General features: G+C 49.7%; 1 long non-coding RNA gene across 1 annotated transcript; it reads right to left on the bottom strand.

Annotated features, from left to right (window-relative positions):
• Window positions 1-10,176: 10,176 nt before the first annotated feature.
• LOC122457287 lies at window positions 10,177-12,999 on the bottom strand. Its single transcript, XR_006276758.1, has 4 exons — window positions 12,901-12,999; window positions 12,265-12,289; window positions 11,248-11,303; window positions 10,177-10,266 (listed from the first exon to the last, which is right to left on the bottom strand). It is a non-coding gene; the product is annotated as an uncharacterized LOC122457287 (long non-coding RNA).
• Between the last annotated feature and the right edge of the window lie 2,396 nt (window positions 13,000-15,395).

Genomic DNA, 15,395 nt, shown 5'->3' with positions numbered 1-15,395 from the left:
TCTTCCTTTGAGATTATTCTTCCTTTGCCCAGCTGTACATTTTGATTATATTATCTATAATACTTTTTTGTTGGTTTGTGTGTGTGTATGGTGAAATCAACCTTTACCAACATTTACCAATGAAAATCTAACACTTCCAAGCCTAATTACAACCCATGGGGAAATAGCATAGACTGGTTTGACATGGTTGAAGAAGCCTAAGAACACAAAGGACTTGCGAATATATAAAGTAGCCACCCTAACCTAGGAGAATTTACATAAGACCGTGACCAAGAGAGACTGGCTCTAGGGAAAGGACCTGAAGGACGTTAATCCTATCATGGTCTCCATGTGGGAAAAGCATCGCTGCCTGGTAAGCTCGACATCCATATCCACTATTAACTGTTTTTATGGTCCATTTTCTCAGTAATGTTTTTCTTCTGAATAAATAGTACTTTGCTTCATGCAAGCTGGCTGGTCCCTGGGTAAACTGGGGAGAATGGGACAACACTGTTGAAAACCGGACACTTGGCAACCCTAGATGGCAGGTGCTGAGCTGAAGTCAGACCTACTCGGTTGATCGCAGTGAATTGAAGCCTAACTCCCTGGTCTGGAGAGGTAGGAATGCAGATTCCTGCCCCAAGAAAGGTGATGGCTGGAAGCCCGAGACCTACGTGTACTGCCCATGAGGAACCTGTGAAGGGGTCAGAGGTGAAGTTATCTCAGGAAATGGGAGAGTGGCCCCACCGTGAAATAACACTGGAGAAGCACAAAGGGGTTGTGTAGCAGCAGCTGAGTCATAGAATCATAGAATCATAGAATATCAGGGTTGGAAGGGACCCCAGAAGGTCATCTAGTCCAACCCCCTGCTCAAAGCAGGACCAAGTCCCAGTTAAATCATCCTAGCCAGGGCTTTGTCAAGCCTGACCTTAAAAACCTCTAAGGAAGGAGATTCTACCACCTCCCTAGGTAACGCATTCCAGTGTTTCACCACCCTCTTAGTGAAAAAGTTTTTCCTAATATCCAATCTAAACCTCCCCCATTGCAACTTGAGACCATTACTCCTCGTTCTGTCATCTGCTACCATTGAGAACAGTCTAGAGCCATCCTCTTTGAAACCCCCTTTCAGGTAGTTGAAAGCAGCTATCAAATCCCCCCTCATTCTTCTCTTCTGCAGACTAAACAATCCCAGCTCCCTCAGCCTCTCCTCATAAGTCATGTGCTCTAGACCCCTAATCATTTTTGTTGCCCTTCGCTGTACTCTTTCCAATTTATCCACATCCTTCTTGTAGTGTGGGGCCCAAAACTGGACACAGTACTCCAGATGAGGCCTCACCAGTGTCGAAGAGAGGGGAACGATCACGTCCCTCGATCTGCTCGCTATGCCCCTACTTATACATCCCAAAATGCCATTGGCCTTCTTGGCAACAAGGGCACACTGCTGACTCATATCCAGCTTCTCGTCCACTGTCACCCCTAGGTCCTTTTCCGCAGAACTGCTGCCGAGCCATTCGGTCCCTAGTCTGTAGCGGTGCATTGGATTCTTCCATCCTAAGTGCAGGACCCTGCACTTATCCTTATTGAACCTCATTAGATTTCTTTTGGCCCAATCTTCCAATTTGTCTAGGTCCTTCTGTATCCTATCCCTCCCCTCCAGCGTATCTACCACTCCTCCCAGTTTAGTATCATCCGCAAATTTGCTGAGAGTGCAATCCACACCATCCTCCAGATCATTTATGAAGATATTGAACAAAACGGGCCCCAGGACCGACCCCTGGGGCACTCCACTTGACACCGGCTGCCAACTAGACATGGAGCCATTGATCACTACCCGTTGAGCCCGACAATCTAGCCAGCTTTCTACCCACCTTATAGTGCATTCATCCAGCCCATACTTCCTTAAGTTGCTGACAAGAATGCTGTGGGAGACCGTGTCAAAAGCTTTGCTAAAGTCAAGAAACAATACATCCACTGCTTTCCCTTCATCCACAGAACCAGTAATCTCATCATAAAAGGCGATTAGATTAGTCAGGCATGACCTTCCCTTGGTGAATCCATGCTGACTGTTCCTGATCACTTTCCTCTCCTCTAAGTGCTTCAGGATTGATTCTTTGAGGACCTGCTCCATGATTTTTCCAGGGACTGAGGTGAGGCTGACCGGCCTGTAGTTCCCAGGATCCTCCTTCTTCCCTTTTTTAAAGATGGGCACTACATTAGCCTTTTTCCAGTCATCCGGGACTTCCCCCGTTCGCCACGAGTTTTCAAAAATAATGGCCAAGGGCTCTGCAATCACAGCCGCCAATTCCCTCAGCACTCTCGGATGCAATTCGTCCGGCCCCATGGACTTGTGCACGTCCAGCTTTTCTAAATAGTCCCTAACCACCTCTATCTCTACAGAGGGCTGGCCATCTCTTCCCCATTTTGTGATGCCCAGCACAGCAGTCTGGGAGCTGACCTTGTTAGTGAAAACAGAGGCAAAAAAAGCATTGAGTACATTAGCTTTTTCCACATCCTCTGTCACTAGCTTGCCTCCCTCATCAGTAAGGGGCCCACACTTTCCTTGGCTTTCTTCTTGTTGCCAACATACCTGAAGAAACCCTTCTTGTTACTCTTGACATCTCTTGCTAGCTGCAGCTCCAGGTGCGATTTGGCTCTCCTGATATCTTTCCTACATGCCCGAGCAATATTTTTATACTCTTCCCTGGTCATATGTCCAACCTTCCACTTCTTGTAAGCTTCTTTTTTATGTTTAAGATCCGCTAGGATTTCACCATTAAGCCAAGCTGGTCGCCTGCCATATTTACTATTCTTTCGACTCATCGGGATGGTTTGTCCCTGTAACCTCAACAGGGATTCCTTGAAATACAGCCAGCTCTCCTGGACTCCCTCAAGCTGTAGGCCATTTACCGATAGACCAGCCAACTCAGATTAAAAGCACCGCCACACTCTAGTGAAGTGTATTGTTGGGACTCATGTTAGATGCAGCACAAGGTGTAACTGGAGCTGCTTCTGCCATGAGGACAAGTCCTGAGAGGGCTTTAGGCCAGTGGTTCTCAAACTTTTGTACTGGTGACCCCTTTCACATAGCAAACCTCTGAGTGTGACCCCCTCTGACAAATGAAAAACACTTTTTAATATATTTAACACCATTATAAATGCTGAAGGCAAAGTGAGGTTTGAGGAGGAGGTTAACAGCTCACAACCCTGCATGTAGTAAACTTGTGACCCCCTGAGGGTTCCCCTCTCCCAGTTTGAGAACCCCTGCTTTAGGCAAAAGGATCCTCACTGATTCTTCAGGCTCTAGATTCACAGGAGAAGGCCCAAAGTGAGTGCAGGACTGCAGCAGGTTCACCATCCTCCCGGGGGGGACCTGCTGTTGTTTATTACCCAGACCAAAGGGACTCACTTTCACTGTCTATGTGGATCCTGTGTTATCAGCTGAGAGTTTGCTGACCCCATGGCTGCTGTGAGGTATTTCCTGTCACTCTATCACAGAGAGGCCTGTATAAATCTACATCTTGGGCCAGATCTCCAGCCAGTTTAAATCAACCCAGCTTCACCAGCTTCAATGGACCAAAGACAATTTACAGCAGCAGGGATCTGGCCCATTGACTCCAGTGGAGTGACACTGATTTACACTAGCTGGGGTTCTAGCTTCAGACACCAATGGAATGGGTCTGATTTACACCAGCAGGAGATTGGCCCCACTGACACCAATGGAGCGATGTGGATTGACACCAGCTGGGGCTCTGGCCCTCTGCCATTGATACCCCTAGCTAGACTATGTTCATTTAGATCCACACATGTAGGAGTCCACACATGTAGGAGTCCTACGTGCACACAGGGGAAGGGGCCCAGGTCCCTCAGTGGCACCGTCCCCCACCATGGACCATGCTGGAGCTTATCTGTAGAAGGAGGGACACCTGGATGGACCCAGAGAAGAGGGAGGAGCTGCTAGGGCCCAGATCAAGGATACAGAACTGGAGAGGCCAGGGTTGGGGTGACTTTTCTGTAGGGATGCAGACAGGACCGTCCTGGGGGGTGGGGTGGAAGGGAGGAATCTCCATGGGGAAATCCTCACAGAGATTTCCTTGCAAAAATTCCCTTCCTGGAGTTTTTGGATGGGATGGGAGAGAATGATCAGCCCCTACTTGCTGAGGCTTTGTCTCACAGTAGTGGGCATGTGCCAGTGTTCAGGCAGTGACAATACATTCATGGCCTTAGTGGCATCGTGTCTGCCCCGGAAATCTATGCCTACAGCTGGTCTGAAATTTCAACCAAAAACACTTGCAAAATATTTAGGAATTTTTCATCTACATTTGTTGGTTGGTTGGTTGCTCATGTTCTGTTCTGTTTGTTTTCTACCCGGAGACACCAAATGCTTTGAAAATTCACAATTTTGAGGCAAAAAATCCGCCTGATTTGGCCAGTTCAGGCAGAGGATCCCATTGTCCCAGATGACTCGTATGCAAGTGCTAGTGGCTGAGGCTACCCCCGCCCCTCGCAGCTCTGGGCCACTAGCCTTGCCCTGTTAGCCCTTCAGGGAGAGGCTGATGTTCCCAGGACACCTCAGTCACCTCCATTCCAGGGTGTCCTCTGCACCTTTACTCCAGCCACTGCTGTTTGGAAGGGAAATTCTGGAGCAAGGGTCGAGATCTCTGCTCTTCCCTGGATCTTCCCACTTCCCTCCCCAGGCCCAATTTCCCATTTCATTGGCTCTAACACAGGAAACACTTCACTCTCTCCTTTCTATTTCTGACAAGAGTGTGTGGCTTGTAGCTCTTTTCTCACACACACCCCATATCCTGGCCCCAGAGAAGCCAGTGAGACATATGCCAAGCTTGGTCCCATGATGTCATGGTTAGCTCTGGCCATTCAGCAACCTGAGCCCAAATCTCATTGGGGCCTAGCTTTTCTATACCCCAGTTTGATTTTTCCTCTTGCAAGTGGCCAGACTCATCAGGCTGATTTTTGAGGGGAGATCTGCAGCTGTAATAAGGCCAGAAGGGACCATTATAACCCTCTAGTCTGACTTGCTGCTCAGCACAGGCCAGAGAATCCCACCCACTGAGTCCATTACAGAGCTGGGAAATATTCTTCCCTAAGAGACCTCTTCCAGTAAGCTGTGTGGCCTATTGGATGACTCAGCAAAGTGAACTGTTTGAGTCTTTTCATGGTGAGTCATCTGAAGCAGATTACCGTTTTCAGCTCATTAGTTTTCTTCTGTTGGCTGATAGTTATGAAGTTAGCAGGCTTGGTTGAAATTTTTCCATCTACACTTTTTTTTTTGGTCAGAAAACTGGGCTTCAAAAACAAAAAAGTTTTGCAAAAAAGTATCTGCTTTCCTCCAACATTTTCAATTCTTTGTTGGAAAACCAAGAGCCAGAAAACCAAACATTTTCAGCCAAAAACAAACCAAACAAAATAGCATAAAATGTTTTGGTTTTCAGCAGCTTGCAGTCAATTTTTTTTTCTCTTCTTCAGTTTTTGGCCAAAATTGTTGGGTTTTTAGTTCCAAAAAACAAACAAAAAAAATTTTAGTTTTGGGAGTTTCCGGGTTTTTTGTTTTTGTTTGTAATGAAAAGTCAATATTTTCCAGTTGGGAAAAAAATTCTGACCCACTTTTATAAGATGCAAAGTGAGATTGGACATTTTTATGGATAACAAAATATCCAGAATGTATAATAGTTACTGTTAAAATCAGAATATGGAAGAGATGTTATAAGATCTTGCTTTAGGGCTTAAACCAACCTCTAACTATCTGAGTCTCACACCTTTGTCTGAAGTCTTTGGTTCTGGCCACAATCAGAGACAGGCTACGGCACTAGATGAACCTCAGTTCTGATCCAATCTAGCTATTCTCAGTGGGTTTGTCTAGACTGTAGTTTGTGGCCATGTGGTAATTCAACTTGACTCATTGGCAATTAATTTAAGTTAACTACAACACTAGAAGGCTGATTCAGATACTCCACATACATTTGTGGGTGACCCTAATGCAACCACAGAGGCTCCATGTGATTGGAGTGTCTTGATAAACATTTGCAAAGGTGCTCCAGCTAACTCCAGTTAATTGGCAATCAAGAGCTGTAACTGATCCACAAGCTCAAGCCTGGACATAGTGAAATAGGGCAGTGCAGTCCCATGGTATAACGGTTAGTTCTTTGACTCTGAATCCAGCAATAGGAAATGTGGTTGGTATGACTACGTCACTCAGGGAGGTGTGTGTGTGAAAAATTGACGCCCCTGAGCAATGCAGTTAAACCAGCTTAACTCCCCGTACAGACAGCACTAATTCCACTGGAGGTGGATTAACAACGCCAATGGTAAAAGCCCTCCCACTGGCACAGTGGTGTCCTACAGCTGCAGGGTTTTAAGCATAGCCCTGCCCTCATTGGGACCTCTCGTTTCACAGCCTGATTTTATTGGTCCCTCAGCACTGTGTGGCCGAACATCTCAGACTGGTTTTGAGGGCGATGGAATGGCTGATTTCAATGACTGTGCAGCCAAATGGAGGGGCTGTCTGGTTTTGTACCAGGAAATTAAGCATTCCAACACCTTATTAGGCTGAGTCTTGCTAAATACAGCTAGTGTTTCACTTTAACTCATGCCTGGCCTTTCAGTTACATTATCAGAGCTATCTAGAGCACAGGTCTGGGCTGTGCTCAGCTGACTGTTTGAGTCCCACATTTGCATGATAAATGGTCACTGCTGCAGCTAATTCAAAAGGGAAACAGAAAAAGCAGGGTCTAGAAGTGAGATGATAAGATTAGGCCGCAGGCTGGCTGGGCTCCATTCCTGGCTCTGGGAGGGGAGTAGGGTCTAATGGCTAGAGAGGGGGAGGGATGGGAGCCAGGACCGCTGGGCTCTATCCCTGGCTCAAAAGGGGAGTGAGACCCAGTGAGTTAGAAGAGGGGACCTGGGAGTCAGGACTCCTGGGTTTCATGGGGCTGTTCATAAATTGCATAATGCTTTGTTGGGGGAGTCCTTCATTTTGCATGTTTGTTTCAGTTACAAAGTGTTGGGGGGCTGGAAAAATAGGGTTGCCAACTTTCTAAAACCGAACACCCTAGCCCCGTCCCTTCCCTGAAGCCCCGACCCCCGCTCACTTCATTTTGCCTCCCTTGGTGGCTCGCTCTCCCCCACCCTCACTCACTTTTACTGGGCTGGGACAGGGAGTTGGAGTGTGGGAGGGGGTGAAGGCTCCAGCTGGGGGTGCGGGTTCTGGGGTGCAGCCAGGGATGAGGGATTTGGGGTGCAGGAGGTGGCTGCAGGTTGGGGGGTGAGGCTGAGGAGGCTCCACGAGCTGCTGTCAGCTACAGGCACTGCCCCCCCCCCACTCCAATTGGCTGGTTCCTGGCCAATGGGAGTGCGGTACTGGTGCTCAGGGTAGGGGCAGCACGTGGAGCCCCATGGCCTCCCCCGCCTCCGCCTAAGAGCCGGACTTGCAGGCCACTTCTGGGGCGCAGCACAGAGCCAGAACAGGTAGCAAGTAGCCTGCCTTACACCCGCAGAACTGCCGACGGGACTTTAACAGCCCGGGCAGTGGTGCTGACCGGAGCCACCAGGGTCCCTTTTCGACCAGGCGTTCCAGTCCAAAATTGGGGGGCTGGGACTCAGGACTCCTGCGTTCTACCCCCAGCTCTGGGAGGGGAGAGGACTCTGTGGGCTTGAGGTGAAAGGGCAGAGCTAAGATCTCTGGCTGGGGGTGAGAGGTGCCTGTCCAGGCAGAGCCCTGTGATACAAAGGGAGGGAAACCAGCAAAACCACACCAGAGATTCAGACAAGCGCTGACCTGGAGGGGACGGTCAGAACAAACAGCCAGCACGAGGGCAGTGGGGCTCTGGTGCCATCTAGAGGGGAGAGGGAAGCGCCATTGGGAGCCAGCATAGTCCTAACCCCCAGCCCTGGGGCAGCTGGGCAGGGGCAGAAATGTCCTGGGAGGTTTCCCAGCAAACCCACAGACTGGGCCTGGTCAGGGGATCAGTGACTCCCCCTGCTGCATATGCACCTCGCAGAGGCAGGCCAGGGACTGGGGGAGCTGCAGCCCTGGCTGAGCGGGGCAGGCAGTGATGAGGGGCTGCCTGGGCCCAGGAAGGGGGAACTGACCCCAGCTGCAGCACAGAGGCCCTAGGGATGCCCCAGCTAGGGGTGCAAGGAGAGAGACTGAGGAGAGAAGCTGTTATTGCCAGGCTCCTGGGTTGTGCAGCATCCCTGCCTATGGGGCCTGCTCCTGGCCAGACTTCAGTCCAGGATAGCTCTGCTCTGGAACTGGGATTAGGGTCCCATGAGGAAGTTTCCAGCTGGGTGGATGAGAGCTCAGAGATTAGGCCCCTGCTGTCCATGTGCCGGCAGGCCGGGCAGAACTGCGGGGGGATAAACGCTAGGGCCCGTGTGTTTGAGTTTCACACGGTGAGGATCTGGAGGTGTTTGGAGAACTTTATCTCCCCCCTGTGCTCTGTACCCAGCCCACTTCTGGCTGGCCCAGGCCTGTGGGGAGCGCAGGGTCCATGCTTTAGCAGAACTCCATGGTTCTCGAGGGGAGCTGAACTCCTGAAAATCCAAGAAGGAATCAACATTGCACAAATTCACACTGCAGATTTATTGCAATGGGAGTAAACAAGCTGACATCTGTCCTGGTGTCTATAAAACTACAGGTTTCAGAGTAGCAGCCATGTTAGTCTGTATTCGCAAAAAGAAAAGGCGTACTTGTGGCACCTTAGAGACTAACAAATTTATTAGAGCATAAGCTTTCGTGAGCTACAGCTCACTTCATCGAAGTGAGCTGTAGCTCACGAAAGCTTATGCTCTAATAAATTTGTTAGTCTCTAAGGTGCCACAAGTACGCCTTTTCTTTTTATAAAACTACAGACAGTGCTGGGAAGCAGGGTTTGGGGAGTCTAAGAGAAATGCACCTAGAGAGCGCTGAGATGTTGGAGAGCAGGTAAGAGCAGGGAGGGGTCTGAAGAAAGAGACACGGAGCAGAAAGACTTTCCCTAAAACTTTACAAAGTTCAAAGGTGACTCAGTGATTAGCCTGCTAGTCTCTTCGGTGCCTGCCATTTCAGAGTCAATGCAAGCAGCAAGTGCAGGCTGGACCTTGTGTTTTAGAAGCCGGAGTGTAAACTGGGCCTTCCATGGACTTTCCCTACAGTGGCGTATGTTGCAGTCTTGTTTTCCTGCACCCAAGGAAGCTTTAAAACAAAAATAAAATCCTGTTATTCCTCTGCTTACCTCCAAGCCTCAGCAGATAGAGATTGACACCACAGCAGAATAGCCCTTTGAAGGGAGCTACGGGCAAAGCATCTGGTCATAATATGGAGAAACAATTTTGCAAAAAACATGTGAATTTATTTGTAGGTGGATCCATTTTTTATTTTTGCACAATTTGCCATTATTTTTTTATCATAATTCTCAACAAATGTTATCAAAATCATTATACTTTTTTAAATTTACTGAAAGCCCAGTTCTCAGTAAACAATTTTAGCATCCACTTTGATATAATGTCCACCAAATTTTTGCAAACAGAAAAATTTCAAAAGATTCCTGCAAGTTTTTGTAAAAACTTTCATTTTAGAAAAAAAGTTCATTTTTTGACAAAAAAATATTTTTGTTTAAAAATTTTCAATCAGCTCAAACACAGAGGCAGGAGCAGGTAGAGAGAGAAAACTGGGCAGAAGGAGAGAGAAATACTGTGTTTTTCTTGGGTAGTTAAAAGCAATAATTGCAGTGGCAGATATTCTGGGCAGGATGCAGGAATCGCTGGGTAAGAGTCTGCAGGAGTGCAGACTAGACTATCACAGTGGTTCCTTCTGCATTACAGTCTCTGAGGCTGCTCCCTACACCCAGCAGGGCAGAGAGAGGGATGCAAATCCCGGCTCACACCCCCAGCACAGAGGTCAGCCCTGCTGTGCTCCAGCATTGGACAGTGTCTCATGGCGCAATTTTCTGCTGGGACATTCCAGATCCTGAGCCTGAAATTCACGGTCAGGATTCAACCGACACCGCAACTCACCCTGGCTGTGCCGAACTCGCCAATGGCAGCATCTGGGGAGAGAGTTAGCAGAGAGCACAAGGGTAAGTACTGCTCCCTGGGAGAGCCACCCACAGAGATTTATCTATTGCTTGATCTAGTTGTTCAAAAACAACACTATCTAGCACCGACCCCGAGGTCCGGTCACTGCTTTAGAGTATATGCCGTGGGGTCGGTTCACACTGGCTCCCCCAGCATGACCAGCGCAGTGCTGGCTCGTGGTGACAGCACCTGCTCTCCTCCCAGACCTGACTGGTTCTGTAAATGGACACATTTCACCGGGGACTGGTGTTTCATTTGGGACTGGGTGTGAAATCGAAACTCCAGTGAAATAAACACAGCAGCAGCACCAGGAGCTTGAGACATCCCAAAATAAGCATGGCTGGGGCTGGGAGACCACATCAGGGTTCATTCAGTGTCAACTCTAATTGTGTCATTGCAGCTGCAAAGGGTGTGAATGAGAGCTGAGATGTGGACACCAATTATTGTTATTATTATTTAACATGTCTATGGGGGTAGTGCCTAAAGACCACAGCAAGTCGGGTCCCCCAGTGTCAGGCGCTGGAGGTTAGTGTAAGGCACAGGGGAAGTCTCCGACCTCTGCTATCAGGAAGTCAGACTACAAGGGTCCCTGATGGTCTGTGAATTACAGCACAGGGGAAGTTTTAACCCTCCCTCAGCACAGGGGGCTGCACTCTATGACCCCTTGAGGCCCTTTCCAGCCCTCCAGCTCTGATCCTCTGATTTCACCTTTCATATGTGTAGCCCTCCCTGTTCTTCAGACCCTGGGTAGTGAACTGGGGCCAGTGGAAACACAGCCAGATCAGACATAGGCTAGAGCAGGGAGCCTGGCGTGAGCATTGTGCAGGGGGGCCATGTTAGGGTGAGTCACAGCTCAGCCATGATTTTGGGATATCAGCAAGGGACAATGTCTGGGCAGTTTCTCTGTTTGCTCCATGTCACACCCTGTCCTCCCTCAACTTGTTTTTTTCCATCTGTGTTCAGTCATCAAACCCTTAGGCCCAGATCCTCAAAGGTATTGAGGTTCCAAACTTCCACTGACATAAAGTTAGGAACCTAAACAACCTCTGAGGATCTGGGCCTGGGGTCATAATGTTTTTGGGGCAGGGACTGTCTTCTGACTCTGTCTCTACAGCACCTGGTGCAGCATTGCCCATGCACTGAGGGCACCAGGCCTTACCTACACACAAGTAGTAAGCGGGAAGAACAAGTACTTACAGAGGATCTGCTCGTCCGTGGGCGTGTTCTCAGTGCTGCGGTTTGGGAGCTGTTTCCTGTCGAAAGCAAATGTGAAAGATGACACAAGAACAAATGGGTATAAACTGGCCACCAGGAAGTTTAGACTTGAAATCAGACGAAGGTTTTTAACCATCAGAGGAGTGAAGTTTTGGAATAGCCCTCCAAGGGAAGCAGTGGGGGCAAAAGATCTATCTGGTTTTAAGATTCTACTCGATAAGTTTATGGAGGAGATGATATGATGGGATAATGGGATTTTGGTAAGTAATTGATCTTTAAATATTCAGGGTAAATAGGCCAAATCCCCTGAGATGGGATATTAGATGGATGGGATCTGTGTTACCCAGGAAAGAATTTTCTGTAGTATCTGGCTGGTGAATCTTGCCCATATGCTCAGGTTTAGCTGATTGCCATATTTGGGGTCGGGAGGGAATTTTCCTCCAAGGCAGATTGGAGAGGCCCTGGAGGTTTTTCGCCTTCCTCTGTAGCATGGGGCATGGTTGACTTGAGGGAGGCTTCTCTGCTCCTTGAAGTCTTTAAACCATGATTTAAGGACTTCAATAGCTCAGACATGGGTGAGGTTTTTCATAGGAGTGGCTGGGTGAGATTCTGTGGCCTGCGCTGTGCAGGAGGTCAGACTAGATGATCAGAATGGTCCCTTCTGACCTTAGTATCTATGAATCTATGAAATGTGTCAGTGTGGGTGGATATTGCTCTGTGTTTATGGTACACATCCTGCCACTGGCCAGTGAGTGGCACACAAGCCTCCCTTCCCAGCAGGTGTGTCTCAGACTTCATTAGACACTGACCCCGAGAGAGAGGCCAGGCAATCCCAGCTGATCCTCAGAGGATCTACCCACATTCAGTTCCTGTCCTGCTCACCAGAGAAAATACCAGGGCAGCTGAGAACTCAGTCCCCCATCCCCCGCACTTCCCTGCATCACACCCTGGGGACACGACCAGAATCACAACCCCAGGCGAAGGTATGCTCCTTCTTACCTCAGACATCTCTGTTTAGCTGAAACTGAAAGAAAAAGGAAGACAGTTGTAATTGGCAGGGTCCCAGACACCCCTCGCTCCCTGCCTGACCAAGAGATGGGCTCCACAATGCTGTGGCCAAGGATTGGACTCTGCGCCATGGTTACGGTGGGCGTTTCAGAGCTGCCCAAGGGATCTGGAGGCCCAGTTGCCAAGTTAGTGTATCCAAATCCCCTGGGCAGCTCTGGAAATCTCAGTCTTAACATAGCTCACCTGAATAGCCCCCTGGAGCCGAGCAGGCTTTTGGCTCAGCCAGGAGAGTAGCCAGCAGCTGCCTCCTGTATGATGTATCCATCCCTCCATTGGGGCCCCGGATGGGTGGTATTTGCCAAAGTGCCCATGGGATTAGGGAGCATATGCCCCACTATAAGGCCACGGCACTTCGGCTCCTACTTTCCTTAGCAGTTTATGAAATGGCCCCCTAGGCATTTGGGACAGCGTTTCTTAAAGCACCAGAGTGACCAGGCCGCTTAAGTCCCATTGAAAGCCATTGAATGTAGCTGCCTTCATAGGCTCATTTGAAAATGCTCCCCTTGGTCTCTCCCTGAAATGGCCACTGTCCACTCACAGCCTCGGGCTGAGGTCCCCATCGCCTACCTTTCTTCACCAGCAGATAAATCAGTGGAGCCAGACACACGACAGAGAGCCCTGCGATTCCCCCAATGGCCTCCAGTCCCAATCGCCCTCCTGGGAAAACCATACAAACATGAACAATCCTGCGGGAGCTGATGCTGAAGAATTCATGCTGCAGGTCTCCCTGCACTAGGGGCCATGCTGGCTGGGTGTCACTTCTGGGTTATGGCTCCTGCCATAGCTCCTGCCCAGGCCCACTCCTGACAGCAAAACCACCACAAGAGACAACCAAGGAGTGATGGAGACCTCAGAGTAACCATGCCCAGAGAGAGCTAGGGTCTGTCAGAGACACCAGCGAACCAGCGGAGCAGCGGGGACAGCAGAGCAGCTCACAGCAGGAGTTTGCCTGGGACTGGTAAGTATCCGAGTGTGTGTGTTTGCTTGCTGAGGAAGTATCCGAGCGTGTGTTTGCTGGGAGGACAGGGAGAGAGCCTGAGTGAGTGTCTGATTGGCTGCTAGCCTGCAGGGGGCGGGCATTAGGGTGTCTGTGTGTTTGCGTCAGGGAAGCCTGGCTGTTTGAAAATAGCCAGAGCCTCGCGAACCAGCTGAGCAGCGGGGACAGCAGAGCAGCTCACAGCAGGAGTTTGCCTGGGAGTTCGCCTGGAGTGAGCCCAGTGAGGCTTACATCTTGCCAACGTCTCTGAGGAAGCTCATAGTAGGTAGGTGATATGGAAGGGGGGGGGTTCAGCTATTGTGACCTGCACTGGATGTGCCATGTTTGTCTTTCTTCCACAGGACAGAAGCGACTTTGTCTGTACAAAGTGCAAGCTGGTCTCCATATTGGAAGAGAAGATTGAAGGTCTGGAGCAACAGGTAACGACCCTGCGTTGTATACGAGAGACTGAGGATTTTCTGGACCAAACTCAGGATAGCCTTCTAGGGGCACAAAGCTCTAAAGATATAGAGCAGGTTGCACAGAGGAGCCAAGAGGCCAGTGAAGAAGCTTGGCAACATGTGACCTCCAGAAGAGGTAAGCGGAATGTCCGGGTTCCAGTAACACAGACACAGGTAACTAACCGCTTTCATGTTCTCTCCACAGGTACCAATGCGGAGAGTGGACCAGATGATATGTCTGGGGGGAGAAAGCAGAAGGAGACCCCGCTGGTTGGGAGGCATGAGATGCGATGTCCTGAGGTTGGGGGTTCCACGACCACCACTCCCAAGAGGAGAAGGCGGGTGGTGGTGGTCGGGGACTCTCTCCTCCGGGGGACTGAGTCATCTATCTGCCGCCCTGACCGGGAAAACCGAGAAGTCTGCTGCTTGCCAGGGGCTAAGATTCGTGATGTGACGGAGAGACTGCCGAGACTCATCAAGCCCTCGGATCGCTACCCCTTCCTGCTTCTCCACGTGGGCACCAATGACACTGCCAAGAATGACCTTGAGCGGATCACTGCGGACTACGTGGCTCTGGGAAGAAGGATAAAGGAGTTGGAGGCACAAGTGGTGTTCTCGTCCATCCTCCCCGTGGAAGGAAAAGGCCTGGGTAGGGACCGTCGAATCGTGGAGGTCAACGAATGGCTACGCAGGTGGTGTCGGAGAGAAGGCTTTGGATTCTTTGACCATGGGATGGTGTTCCATGAAGGAGGAGTACTGGGCAGAGACGGGCTCCATCTTACGAAGAGAGGGAAGAACATCTTTGCCAGCAGGCTGGCTAACCTAGTGAGGAGGGCTTTAAACTAGGTTCACCGGGGGAAGGAGACCAAAGCCCTGAGGTAAGTGGGAAAGCGGGATACCGGGAGGAAGCACAGGCAGGAATGTCTGAGAGGGGAGGGCTCCTGCCTCATACTGGGAATGAGGGGCGATCAACAGGTTATCTCAAGTGCTTATATACAAATGCACAAAGCCTTGGAAACAAGCAGGGAGAACTGGAGGTCCTGGTGATGTCAAGGAATTATGACGTGATTGGAATAACAGAGACTTGGTGGGATAACTCACATGACTGGAGTACAGTCATGGATGGTTATAAACTGTTCAGGAAGGACAGGCAGGGCAGAAAAGGTGGGGGAGTAGCACTGTATGTAAGGGAGCAGTATGACTGCTCAGAGCTCCGGTATGAAACTGTGGAAAAACCTGAGTGTCTCTGGATTAAGTTTAGAAGTGTGTGCAACAAGAGTGATGTCATGGTGGGAGTCTGCTATAGACCACCGGACCAGGGGGATGAGGTGGATGAGGCTTTCTTCCGGCAACTCACGGAAGCTACTAGATCGCATGCCCTGATTCTCATGGGTGACTTTAATTTTCCTGATATCTGCTGGGAGAGAAATACAGCGGTGCATAGACAATCCAGGAAGTTTTTGGAAAGCGTAGGGGACAATTTCCTGGTGCAAGTGCTAGGGGAGCCAACTAGGGGGAGCGCTTTTCTTGACCTGCTGCTCACAAACCGGGTAGAATTAGTGGGGGAAGCAAAAGTGGATGGGAATCTGGGAGGCAGTGACCATGAGTTGGTTGAGTTCAGGATC

This window comes from Dermochelys coriacea, chromosome 23 (assembly GCF_009764565.3).
Source record: "Dermochelys coriacea isolate rDerCor1 chromosome 23, rDerCor1.pri.v4, whole genome shotgun sequence".
In the NCBI taxonomy this organism is placed as follows: domain Eukaryota; kingdom Metazoa; phylum Chordata; order Testudines; family Dermochelyidae; genus Dermochelys; species Dermochelys coriacea.
Note: the sequence above shows the minus strand (reverse complement) of the source record. Positions and strands in the feature narration are given on the sequence as shown.